Raw genomic sequence first — 13,567 nt, 5'->3', positions numbered from 1 at the left:
AGTTCATTTCAGTGAACATTAACATCAGCAGAGAAGATTAAAGAGGAGAGACCAAAAATATGCTCCAGTAAAAACATATAGGTCCTTGTAATAGGTTTAATACAAGGTTTCATATAGGTTTCATGTAGGTACTGTAGGTTGTTTCTAATAATAATTTATATTACTGCTTATTTCAGATTTATTTAATTGACAACTCCAACCAAACCAGCTCTTGAACTTGATTACATGTGCTTTTTAACCACAAGCTGATTAATTGCAATGAAATAATTAGGATAATTACAGAAATAAATAAAATACCCAAGGATTAAGCAATTTAGCCCTTTACAGTGAAGTGTACTTTGCATGCAAAAGGACAAACATGAACAGTGAACTCTAATCAACTGATCTTTTGGGAACCACAGGAAATAATATGTGGTGATAAGACACACAAATGTGTCACGAGTGCACCAGTCCTCCCTCACTGCTTCACTCCCACACTCTCTCACTCTCCAAATGACTGATTGAACTCGCCTGCAGTCAATTCCAGACCGCAGATTCCAGACCGGCTTACCAGACTCCCTATATAAACTCCTTGTACTAAGTGCTTCCTTGTCTGGCAACCACAATGATTATAGTCATGTTGTTCCTGTGAGCTACATGCCTGTTTACCAAACGTACCTGTGTTTGAGATCTTTGCAATATTCTGAACTCTGTGCCTGCCAACCTGTTGGAAGAAACTTACCCGGCTTCCCTTGAAAGTTGAGTACGTTTGTGTTTGTTATTCTGATCTTTACTTAAAGGAACACCTAAAGGAAAAAAAACAAAGTCACATGAGACACAGACATATTTTAACCGTATAAATATTGGGAACTGTATTCTCTGAAGGCGAAGCACTGCTACTTGGGCGGAGTGATAACCGCAGCACCTGAGACGCGCTCTCTGCTCCTCACCCATGTCCCCACCACGGCGCGTCTCAGGTGCTGCGGTTATCACTCCGCCCAAGTAGTGCTTCGCCTTCAGAGAATATAGTTCCCAGTATTTATACGGTTAAAATATGTCTGTGTCTCATTTGACTTTGTTGTTTGTACACTCTGTGACTATACAAATCACAACATGTAAATAGGAAAATGTTTGCGTTATTTTGTCACTTATTTGGATTCGTATGCTAGCTGCAACCATTTACATCCAGTCTTTGTGCTAAGCTAGGCTAGCGGTGGGTGCGTCAAACAGACTTATAGCACACACGGAGATGAAAAAGGTATGTATGGACTTATCTAACTCTGGGGGATAAGGTGAATAGGCTAAAGTCCCAAAAAGTCGGAGTGTTCCTTTAAGCAGTATTTCAGTTTACCTGTTTTACTCGCCTTGCTATGTTTGTCGGACTCGAGTACTTGCACTTTGTGCTTTTTTTTTACCTGTGACATTTCTGATTGCTTGTTATTTGATGAAACACTTGAAGAATACTACCTGAATACTTATATGTAGCCTACCTACTTTGAAGAAAAAACTCTCACACCCGAATCCATCCCCTGTGTTATGTACTGTATATTGTCACAGCATGCTGCTGAAATACCTGTAGGCTTCTCATGTCTAGAAGCTCTCAGTCTATCGGCATGAATAAGAAACATACTCAACTGCTTTTAAGGCCAAGGAAATTACGCTGTTCTCAAAATGGCTGTTTTACTGACAATCGGATGACAATGTGAAGACATTGTGATTGACGTCACAGATTATGGACCTGAAGTTGCTAGTTCAAAATATGCGTTAAAGCCTGTTGTCCAATTCTAAAGTTCTTTGATATCTCTAAAAAGTTACTGACGTGACAATGAGTAAGCACGTTCTCTTACGAGAGGTTCTCTCGTATTGCGTAAGCTAGCTTACGCTGCGGGAAAGATTCATCTTTGCTGAGATATTGAAGCCAAAAATTATTTCATAATTTGTATCCATACACAACGCAGTTCCTCTGCGGCAGACCTAGAGCAGGCTAGCTAGCAGCTCATTGGTTCGCTCAGAGAGAACTGCTTAAGCCTATGGGAGAGCGGGGCTGAACCCGCTTCCAATGAGAGGCGCCCGCGCGCTCATTGCGTCATGGCCCGCCAGAATGGGCGTGGCCATGGTATATATAACAGTCTCTCCCAGGCTTATATGTTGATTCATTTCATCTTCAGCAAGCTGCACGCTTCTGCTGTCCTGAGAAAAGCCGTCGCCGTCGAGAAGGCATCACTCTAGCGAGCTCCCGGACCCTGAAGAAGCCGGCCGTCTTCGCCACCTTCAGCCGCCCTGCAAGCTAGCGCCATCCGACGACTGTATCCTTCTCTATTATATCTAAAAGAGCCGAGCGTCTTTTTAAAGATGTCTCATTTTTCCTGCGGCTCTTGCCGCGCTCGTCTCGAGGACGGAGACCGCCATGTCATCTGCGCTCTCTGCCTGGGACTCGAGCACGCAGAACTCGCCCTCGCGGATGGAGGATGCGACTTCTGTGAGAGCCTGCCGTTGTCGTCCCTGCGGGCACGACTTCTGGCAGCAAAATCCGCTCCCGCGCCGCCTTCCTCTTCGCCGCGTAAGAAAAAACGCCGCTCCCAGAGGCCGCCGGAGCCCCCAGCGGAACAATGCGGGCCGCCGCCGCCGCCTCCCGCTTCCCGCTCTCCCTCCCCGCCCCTGCCGGATATACAGTTGCCGCCGAGTGGCCGCTCTGTCGCTTCCGATGACACCGCGGAGGAGAAGGACTCCTGTTCACTGCTCGCTTCTGACAGTGAAGAATGGTCATCTCTCGGATCCACGAGAGAATCGGCGGGGATCCGCGCCGGGATAGAGGAGGAACTAATGCGCCTCCTCTCACAGGCCGTCGAACGCCTCGGTCTCGAGTGGTCTCCTCCACCCGAGCAGGCCCCGAACCGGATGGACGGCAGCTTTTTTCATCGGCGCTCGACCCCCGCGTGCAACCGGGCCGCTCCATTCCTGCCTGAACTTCACGCAGAGCTGACGAAGTCCTGGAATGCCCCGCTCTCGGCTAGAAACCGCTCTGATATATCCGCCTCGCTGCGCTCGGTGAACGGAGCCGCCGAGAAAGGCTACTCAGCCATGCCGCCCGTCGAGGACTTGGTCGCCGCACACCTCTGCCCGCCCTCTGCTAGATGGCGCTCTTCCCCCACGCTTCCTTCGAAAGCTTGCAGAGCGACCTCGAGCTTTCATGCTCGCGCCTACGCCGCCGCCGGTCAGGCCGCCGCAGCGCTACATTCGATGTCTGTCCTCCAAGTATTACAGAGCGATATTCTCCGTGAGTGGGCCGAAGGCGGTAGAAACCCCTCCCCCGCTGTCACGGATCTGAGAAGTGCTACGGACCTCGCCCTTCGCGCCACTAAAGCCGCCGCACAAGCTCTGGGGAGATGCATGGCCAGCCTTTGTGTTGCCGAGAGACACTTATGGCTCACGCTCGCCGATATGGGAGATTCTGAGCGCGCCGCGTTTCTTAACGCGCCCCTCTCCCCGACGGGCCTTTTTGGATCTGCTGTCACGGGAATCGTCGATCGCTTTTCTGAGGTCCAGAAAGCTACTCAGGCGATGAATTTGTTTCTGCCCCGCCGCGCTAGCTCTTCCGCGGGCCGCTCTCGCGAGCCTCCTGCCAGAGCTCCACCACAGCGCCCCCCTCCGCAGACTCAAACAGCCCAGCGCAGACAGGGCGGCCGCCCTCGCTCTCGCTCTGACAGCCGCCGCAGACCGCCGCCCCCACGAGGCCCGAGACCTAAGATCACGCTGAAGCCTGATCATCAGAAGTCTGCCTAGCAAAGTCAAGAAAACGACGGTGCTCTCCCGCTGCGGCCGGACCGCCGTCAAAGCTTCGCCCTCTGCCAGTCCCCGTTATTTCGCCGACTGCTGTAGTGTTGACCGCCACAAACAAGCCGGTGTCCCAGCCCGCTTGCGAGCGACAAAAAGCCGTTTTTACGGCTACCCAGAGAAATCTCAAAAAGAGAAAATTTGCCAGTTGTGTAGAAAATGTGCCCACAATCATGTGCTCACCCATACACACAAGCATAACATACCCCGTGTCTCTATCAGAGCCCCATCACATGAAACGGGCACAGCCCGCTCTAATATCAGAGAACATAAACACGCCCACGAGCTCGTGCGTGTGTCCCCTCTCTGCTCGCTCTGTTTCACGGCCCATAGACTCCTCTCTGAGTGCAAATCCCGTTGCCACACACATTCAAAGCGCGCCCACACACTGTGTCCAGCCCGCTATGTGCAGCAATCAGGGCGATATAGCCATTCGGCCACTAGCCGCATGCTCCAAAGCGTGGGAAGCCATTCCAGGCATTTCCCCGTGGGTGCTAAGCATTATAAAGGACGGCTATCTGCTACAGTTTCGCCGTCGCCCGCCTCGTGCGCGCGCGCAGCTCGAATCTACTGTCAGCCCGCTGGCCGCCGGCACGCTCCGCTCAGAAATTGGGACGCTGTTGCAAAAGGGCGCCATAGAGAGAGTCCCACCATCTATGACCGAGTCGGGGTTTTACGGCCGTTATTTTCTGGTTCCCAAGAAAGACGGCGGCCTCAGACCGATTTTAGATCTCAGGTCTTTGAACAAAGTGCTCATGAAGAGACCGTTCAAGATGCTCACTACCAGGAAACTCCTCGCGCAGGTGCGCCAGGGGGACTGGTTCATCTCTCTAGACCTGAAAGACGCCTATTTTCAGATCCAGATAAATCCCCGTCACAGGCCATTCTTACGTTTCGCCTTCGAGGGTCATGTTTATCAATACGCCGTTCTCCCGTTCGGCTTATCTCTGGCGCCCCGCACATTTACGAAGTGCATGGATACGGCGCTCGCCCCCCTGCGGAGCCAGGGGCTGCGCATATTGAATTATCTGGACGACTGGCTGATTTTGGCCCAATCACAGACGGAGCTTCTGTCGCACTGCGCAGTTCTCCTCGACCATCTGAAAACGCTGGGCCTCTCTGTCAACTGGACAAAGAGCTCCCTTCAACCCAGTCAATCGATTTCCTTTCTAGGAATAGATTTGAACTCGGTCACGATGACGGCTCGCCTGTCTACACAGCGCGCGCGCAGTGTACAGCGACTGGCCGCCTCGTTTCAGATGGGCACCCGCTCACCTCTGAAAACTTTTCAGAGGATGCTGGGTTACATGGCCTCAGCCTCCGCTGTGCTTCAGCTGGGCCTTCTGCACATGCGTCCGCTTCAGCTTTGGTTAAACAGCCGTGTACCCCACCGCGCGTGGAACACGGGCCGCCAGCTGATCAGAGTTACGCAGACATGTCTCACGGCGCTGCAGCCATGGACAGTAGCAGAATGGTTTCGACAGGGCGTCACGATGGGGACCTTTTCTCGCCGAAAAGTCATCTCGACAGATGCATCCAACACGGGTTGGGGTGCAGTCTGCGAGGGCTCACCGGCCTTCGGCCATTGGTCGACACAGGAAAGCCCCTTACACATAAACTGTCTGGAAATGCTTGCGGTCGAGAACGCGCTTTCGCGCTTCCTCCCGCTCATTCGGGGACACCACGTCCTGATCCGTTCGGACAACATGGCTGTGGTCTCCTATCTCAACCGTCAGGGCGGTGTCAGGTCCAGGAATCTCTTCCTACTGACACACCGCATTTTAGTTTGGTCTCAGAGCCGCCTGCTCTCGCTCAGAGCGACGCATGTGCCGGGCCATCTGAACGACGGCCCAGACATTCTGTCCAGGAACCTCATCTCCTCAGGAGAATGGTCCCTGAACACACAAACGGTCCAAATACTGTGGCGGCTATTTGGCAGAGCAGAGGTGGACCTCTTCGCGTCAGAAGAGAACGCTCACTGCCCAATATTTTTCTCAAGGAGCGAGGACGCGCTAGCCCAGGAATGGCCTCGCCGCCCGCTCTATGCATTCCCTCCGATCGCTCTGCTACCACAGGTAATTCAGAGGATCAGGGACACACGCCACTCGGTGCTCCTCATAGCCCCGCGTTGGGAGAGTCAGAATTGGGTTCCGGAGCTCACTCAGCTGTCGCAGACAGCCCCGTGGCCCATCCCAGTCAGAGCAGATCTCCTCTCTCAGGCTCGCGGCACGATCTGGCACCCCCATCCACGGCGCTGGGCGCTACATGCATGGGTGATCAACGACTATTCGTTGATTTGCCAGAAGGAGTAAGAAACACTATCATACAGGCTAGAGCACCTTCCACGAGAAGGCTCTATGCGTCTAAATGGTCTGTGTTCTCAAAATGGTGCACCGACAAACATCTGGACCCACGGTCATGCGAGGTGCCGTCTTTGCTTGTTTTCCTTCAAGAGATGCTGGACAAGGGCAGGTCCCCCTCCACTCTCAAGGTTTACGTGGCAGCCGTCGCGGCGTTCTCTGAACCCCGACGCGCTCAGTCCCTGGGCAAAGACGAGTTAGTCATCCGCTTCCTCAGGGGAGCTAAGAGGATGAACCCTCCGCGCCCCCCTTCGGTTCCTATCTGGGATCTTTCTATAGTTCTCGAAGCTATGAAAGCACCCCCGTTCGAACCGCTCGAGTCTGTGGACCTAAAATACCTCTCGCTCAAAACCGTTTTTCTGACGGCTCTGTCCTCAGTAAAACGCGTGGGGGATCTTCACGCGCTCTCATCCAGCGCCGCGTGTCTCGAGTTTGGTCCGAATGATTCTGTTGTCATTCTCAAACCTAGACATGGCTATGTCCCGAAGGCGATTGGTACCCCGATCAGGGCTCAGATTATTTCCCTATCGGCTCTGCCTTCATCCGATAGTGAGTGCGACGCCAATCTCCTCTGCCCGGTGCGGGCTCTGAGATTGTACACTACGCGCGCTGCCGCGTTCAGACGCGCTGAGCAGCTTTTCGTGTCGTTTGGGGGGCGCACCAAAGGTCTGGCCGCCTCTAAACAGACACTGTCTAGATGGATAGTAGACGCTATCGCCTCTGCTTACGCATCTAAATGCCTGCCCTGCCCTCTGGGCATCAGGGCGCACTCCACTAGAGGCATGGCCTCATCGTGGGCATGGTCCTGTGGAATTTCCATTCATGACATTTGTGTGGCCGCGGGATGGGCCTCCCCGTCCACTTTTGTCAGATTTTACAACTTGGAAGTTCCCGCCTTGCAGGCAAAATTACTAGCTGTCTAAACGACCAGCTCCCTAAGAAGCTGCATTACTGGGAGTCCCTCACACAACCGGTTCGCCCCTTGTGCTCTCCTTAAATGCTTATACACTTCATGTGCCCGCTCTGCCGGCCTCATACATGCTTATTTATTCACTTCATGTGCCCGCTCTGCCGGCCTCATAATACATTCACTCCACGTTAAAAATCCCCCGGTATCACCCTGGGATTCATGAGTGGATTCATAGCGCGCACGGCGTTGACCAGGTGTTCCCGCAGCGTAAGCTAGCTTACGCAATACGAGAGAACCTCTCGTAAGAGAACGAATCGGTTACCTAACGTAACCTCGGTTCTCTCTAGAAGAGGGAACGAGTATTGCGTTCCCGGCCGTGCTTGCGCTACTAGCGTTTCGCTTCACGCTGAAATAAATCAACATATAAGCCTGGGAGAGACTGTTATATACACCATGGCCACGCCCATTCTGGCGGGCCATGACGCAATGAGCGCGCGGGCGCCTCTCATTGGAAGCGGGTTCAGCCCCGCTCTCCCATAGGCTTAAGCAGTTCTCTCTGAGCGAACCAATGAGCTGCTAGCTAGCCTGCTCTAGGTCTGCCGCAGAGGAACTGCGTTGTGTATGGATACAAATTATGAAATAATTTTTGGCTTCAATATCTCAGCAAAGATGAATCTTTCCCGCAGCGTAAGCTAGCTTACGCAATACTCGTTCCCTCTTCTAGAGAGAACCGAGGTTACGTTAGGTAACCGATTCGATTGTGTGACATTGTTTTTTGATAATGAACCATTTGATAAAACGTGAAGTCATTACTGAGTAACTCCACAGCAGAACCGCTACACACAGTAGAAGTGTTTTGTTCCTCAAAGATGAACAAATCGGTTGAGTAAATGATTTAATGACTCACTCAGAAAGACATATCAATGTTTCTCAATCAGAAGGCTACACATTTTAATAAAGTTTTTTTATTTATTTATTCTGATTGAGAACCACCTAATATTTGATTTGTTCCAGAATCTAGCTTTTTTTAATCTTATTTGTTTTTATGTAATACAGCAGTGTTTATTGTAAATTATTTCTTTAATCAAAATAAGTTCCCCTTCCTCTTGCAGTTACTTCTCTTTTTTGACATGTTTACTGGTGCAAGGGCGGGACAACCTGTCATTCACATGAGATCCACCAATGGCAAACCTCAACCATCCAAAAAATTCAACATGGACGAAATCAAGTCCCGCTCCTACATTATTTCTTGTTCAAGAAGCCGTTTCACTCAGATATATGTCACAATAGGGAAGAAAAGACTATCGCAACTTCCTTTTAATGCTGACATGTCTTTAACAGATAATTTGAGTGAATGATTCAAATGACTAATTCATAGACACGGTAACTTGTCGTAACCTACTGGCATATTCATGTAACTTCCAATAAGAGTGAAAAATCCCCACCACGAATGTACAGACTGACAGTCAGTCTGGGTAAAAATGACAAGCACAGTGAGACAAATATTGAAATGTGAACTGTACAATAGGAAATGACAGACCGATGGGTGGTGCAATTGACCAATAAGAATTAAGCATATCAGAGAGCCATAATACAAATATAAAACTGAATGAGTCTTAACGTATGTGAAAAATTCATTGTAGTAAAAAAAAAAAAAATCACAGCCAGTTTCTTATTGACTATTTAGTACTGTTAAAGTAATTATGGATACAAAATCTGAAATCTGTACAAATATGCAAGCTCTTTCAATCATCTGGGTTATCAGATAAACTGTTAATGATTTCCATTCCACGTCTTGCTAATCAGTACTTTTACAGCTGGCCCTTCACTGTGTTCTCTAAAGAGGGAACAGCTCTATCCGTAATCACGGCACTCTGTGATCGCCCCACTAAGGAAAATACCACAATCCTCTGTCTCATCCTATCCATGTTCTCGCCTCTCGGGATTTCATTTAATTAGGCAGCGGTCAAAAATAGCTCTGGCAGATCAGGAATAATGACATTAAGGTGAGGTGGGAGGGAGTGGGAGTTTGGAATTTTCCTGCTCTCGAAATTTCAGTCAATTTCAGTTTTTCTTCCACTGGGATACATTTTCACCGCTGGCATGGCATTTAATTCTTATTATGCACATGTCAACCTTTAATCAAACTTCAGCAGGGTATTGAAATGTTACTCACACCAAATGATGGGAAATGATACATCCGAACAACCATCGTTGGGAACCGGAATTGTGCTCTTATCAAGTATCAAATAGCTTAATAGGAAAGATTATACCTCATACATATGGTGACTCCTACATGATTGATCGCTTGCATATGTGGATGTATGCTGGACTCATACGCGCACACACACACACATGCATTTAAACAGAACACCTCCATCATGTTCTTGCAGTGCATCACAGAGAAAGGCCACCTTCCAAAGAAATATGTTTCTTTGCTGATACAGACAACCAAACAACCGCTCTACTTTTGATGTAGGCCACATGCAAGGGATAAAGGACGTGGACAAATCCGAGATATAAATGTATAAATCCTCTCATAGATTTCAAAAACACTTTCAACTTGTACAGGAAATGTATACTGGTCACTGAAACATTTTCCAAATCTTAAAAATGCAGTTTGGAGTTGCTCTGGAAAATGTGCAGCCCAAACTAATTGGCTGCACTAAAAAATGATCTTTATTAGGTCTTATTAAAATGTCTTTATAAAACTTATATTATCAGAAATAAAAGAGATTGCCCTTAAAATCAAATGAACAGTTAGTTACGTTTAATAGATGTTACATGAGAAAAAGTCTGAGGAGAAACTTTTATATGAGTTTTCAATTTTGTATGAGTTCATACCTAGAAACAACATAGTTCCCTTTCGAGGGAACTCGCGATGCGTCATCGACGCTTTGGGAACGCCCCCAGCGTGAATGCGTCTGAGCATCAATGTCAACTAGTCCAATGGAAAGAATGAGCGTCACGGGCGGGTGACGTCATGACCAGGAAGGCATAAGAGCACATCCGGTGAAACGCGGCATTAGCTTCTGTGTCTCAGCAAGCGATCTGTGTCATTTTGTCTCTGTCTATTTACTGTTGTCTGTTGCGGAAAAGGATGGAAACTAAACAAGTGTACAAACAGTGTGCTTCTCCCTGCACTCAAAAAAATGATATGTTGGCTTTACTTAACTTTTTTATGTAAACAGGTTCCACCGGTTCCACATAACTATGTTTCGTTAAACAAACATAATATGTTCATGTAACTTCAACATCATGGAATTTGGTCATTTTAAGCGACCCAATTAAACTCTGAGCTAATGAGTTAATTAAGTGAATAACTGAGTGATGATTGAGCATTATTGAAGACACCTGATGTTAACAAGCAGAATCTCTGAAGGAGAAAACCGGAATGTTTAAGTCACCATTATGGAGATAAGTATTTGTTTTAGTTGGGCTCTTGACCATTAACTTATAAACTTTAGATTTTGTTTGGTTGCTGTACATGAGTTATAACAGCCGGATGAACAATGAACTGAGGGGATCTGATGGTGTTGGTTGTGATTTAACATAATCATTATTTCACAATCATTTGACCTCAATCACTGAACTTATATTGAACCCAAATTCTGAGTTAAGTTTACCTTACTGTCATTGTAGAGCATACTATTTTTAGGCTTTTCAATGAAATTCAAATGATCAAATCAAGAAATGAAAAATAAACTTCTTAAAAAATATGTTGAGTAGGCACACACAGACATCAAGAATCAGCATATGAATCTCAGCAATGGTGACAAACAGATCATAAGCTCATTATTTATTCATGCAGCAATGCATGATGGGAGCCATGAATGAGTTTTGATTGGTGGCACCCAGAATGCACTGCAACATGCTTTATAATTGTCACCATAGTTGAGATTCACAGGCTGATTCTTGATGTCTGTGTGTGCCTACTCAAAATATTTTTTAGGAAGTTTCTTTTTTATTTATTGATTTGATCATTTGAATTTCATTGAAAAGTCTAAAAATAGTATGCTCTACAATGACAGTGCTGCTATTATTCGTAAGTTAAACTTAACTCAGAAATTCGGTTTAGTATAAGTTCAGAGACTCAGGTCAAATGATTGTGAAATAATGATTATGTTAAAACACAACCAACACCATCAGATGACATTTGTTTATTGTTCATCCGGCTGTTATAACTCATGTACAGCAACCAAACAAAATCTAAAGTTAGTAAGTTAATGGTCAAGAGCCCAACTAAAACACACACTTATCTCCATAATGGTGACTTAAATATTCTGGTTTTCTCCTTCAGAGATTCTGCTTGTTAACATCAGGTGTCTTCAATAATGCTCAATCATCACTCAGTTATTCACTTAATTAACTCATTAGCTCAGAGTTTAATTGGATAGCTTAAAATGACCAAATTCCATGATGTTGAAGTTACATGAACATATTATGTTTGTTTAACGAAACATAGTTATGTGGAACCGGTGGAACCTGTTTACATAAAAAAGTTAAGTAAAGCCAACATATCATTTTTTTGAGTGTGCCCGCGTTATTTAACGGGTGGGGACACACACGAGCTTTGTGTCATTTGTTTGGGAGTGGAGCATGCGGTCTCAGCCTTCGAGGGGGCTGAGTGCCAGCATTGTGAGATGTTACCGCTTCACATGCTCCGCTCTCGCCTGTCACTCTTTGATAAAGAGAGTGGGCAGGCTCGCGATCCGCAGGGATCAGGACCCGCGTCTGCCGAGGCAGCGCGGAGAATGCATTCCTGGGGATCGCAAAAGGATCTTTCGGAGGGGTTGGAGACGGGTCCGAGGGCTCTTTCTCCTTCCTTACCCGAAAGATCCAGCGCTCCCCCCCCCGGTGTCGGAAGCACGCTCTGCGGTTTCTTCCGCCCGGGGAGAGAGCCCTCCATTACTTCATTGCTCTTCCTCCGAGGAGGTCGATGCTATGAGTTTGGAGAGTTTGGGACTTCATGCTATGAGTTTGGAAAGCACACACATGGGGGAAAGAGATTCACAATTTATTTCCCCAGCATATGATGAGCTGGTGGATATTATGTCACGGGCTGTAGATAAATTAAAGATTGAATGGCCATCTGATAATAGGGGCGTTCGTCCTAAGAGTAAATTGTGACCCGATCTGGCGAAATGAGTCGGAAGTCGCAACGTTCTATTTTAAGATATGGGCCGATTATGTGGAAAAACAATGAAATAATAGATTTTTTTTTTTTTTGCTAATTTCAAAGAACAGACATTCAAAAATAATCTCCCAAAGTTTCGTAGTCCAGATAATTGAGTAAAGGTATTTAAATTACTATTAAAGTTTACACAGTTTTACTAAATTCGCTGGAAATGAACATTGCTTTTCTCAACTCCTCTCGTCACCTCTGAGCATTTCCCGGGTATCCCCTGAAACGTCACTATCTCTGCTCTTTAAATGGTGTTACACGTTGTATAGAACCAATCAAAAAGCTTAGAAATGTACACAAATGCTGATTATTTGTCGATGGGAAACCGTTTCGACTGACCGGCACGCGATTGGTCCAGCCACCCTCCTGTCAGACTCGCAGCGAGCGCTCTGTGTAATAAGCAAGCTAGCAGATCTCCTCAGAAAGATTAAATATGATTAATTTGAGAAATGTCGCTGTCAAAAGCGAGCAAAGTTGCTAAAGCGTCATAAAGCCCCCTGGCCATTCCACACTGAGTCCGCGTTTTTTTCGTGTGCGTTTTTTCGTATTGATTCGGTGGCTCCGAATTGTCAAAACACCATTCAAACTGCTTGCTACGGATGCGAAAAACTTACGATTGTTTTTATATAACGGATGAAAGTTTCGTAGTGTGCACGCGTGATTGACATAACGTGATTGACAAAAGTGAATGAGTGTAGCTATTTATCTGCAAGGAGAATCCATTACAATCTGTTTGATTAACCCAATATTTAACTGTTGGTATCTCCGCTATGAATTTGTTACGCTGTTATTGTCAACTAGCCTACACTAAGATATGATTGCATAGACTAGCATTATTTGATCTCTGTTTCCTTGTCTCTCTGCCTCTCACTTTCTCTCTCTCTCTCTCTCTCTCTCACACACACACACACACAGACACACACACCCTCTCTCTCAAGCAAAAATGTAGCACCTCTGTTCAATCTTTCTGATTTTAGTAGGCTACATTTTTGTAAAAGGTAGGCCTACTGTTAAATTATTTATTCAAATAAAAACTTTAAAATAATTTGAGCTTCAGCCTGGTTTAATAGCATTTATATATTAATGTCTTTGGTCAAATTAAGCTGTAAAATAAATAGTTCATCCCTTTAAATGTAATGGATTTTGAAAGATATTAACAAAAAATGGGCAAAAAACTTTAAAAGCGATTTTCTCAGGTTTTCAATTGGAAAAAGAGGGCAGACGACCATAATTCAAATGTGTATATCTTTACAACCATTCAAGGTATGACTTTGACTAGGATATCAATTGAAAGCTTAT

The sequence above is a fragment of the Rhinichthys klamathensis genome, unplaced genomic scaffold (genome assembly GCF_029890125.1).
Source record: "Rhinichthys klamathensis goyatoka isolate OS25496 unplaced genomic scaffold, OSU_Roscu_1.1 h1tg000079l_1, whole genome shotgun sequence".
Lineage (NCBI taxonomy): Eukaryota > Metazoa > Chordata > Actinopteri > Cypriniformes > Leuciscidae > Rhinichthys > Rhinichthys klamathensis.
This window is presented reverse-complemented; position numbering follows the sequence as displayed.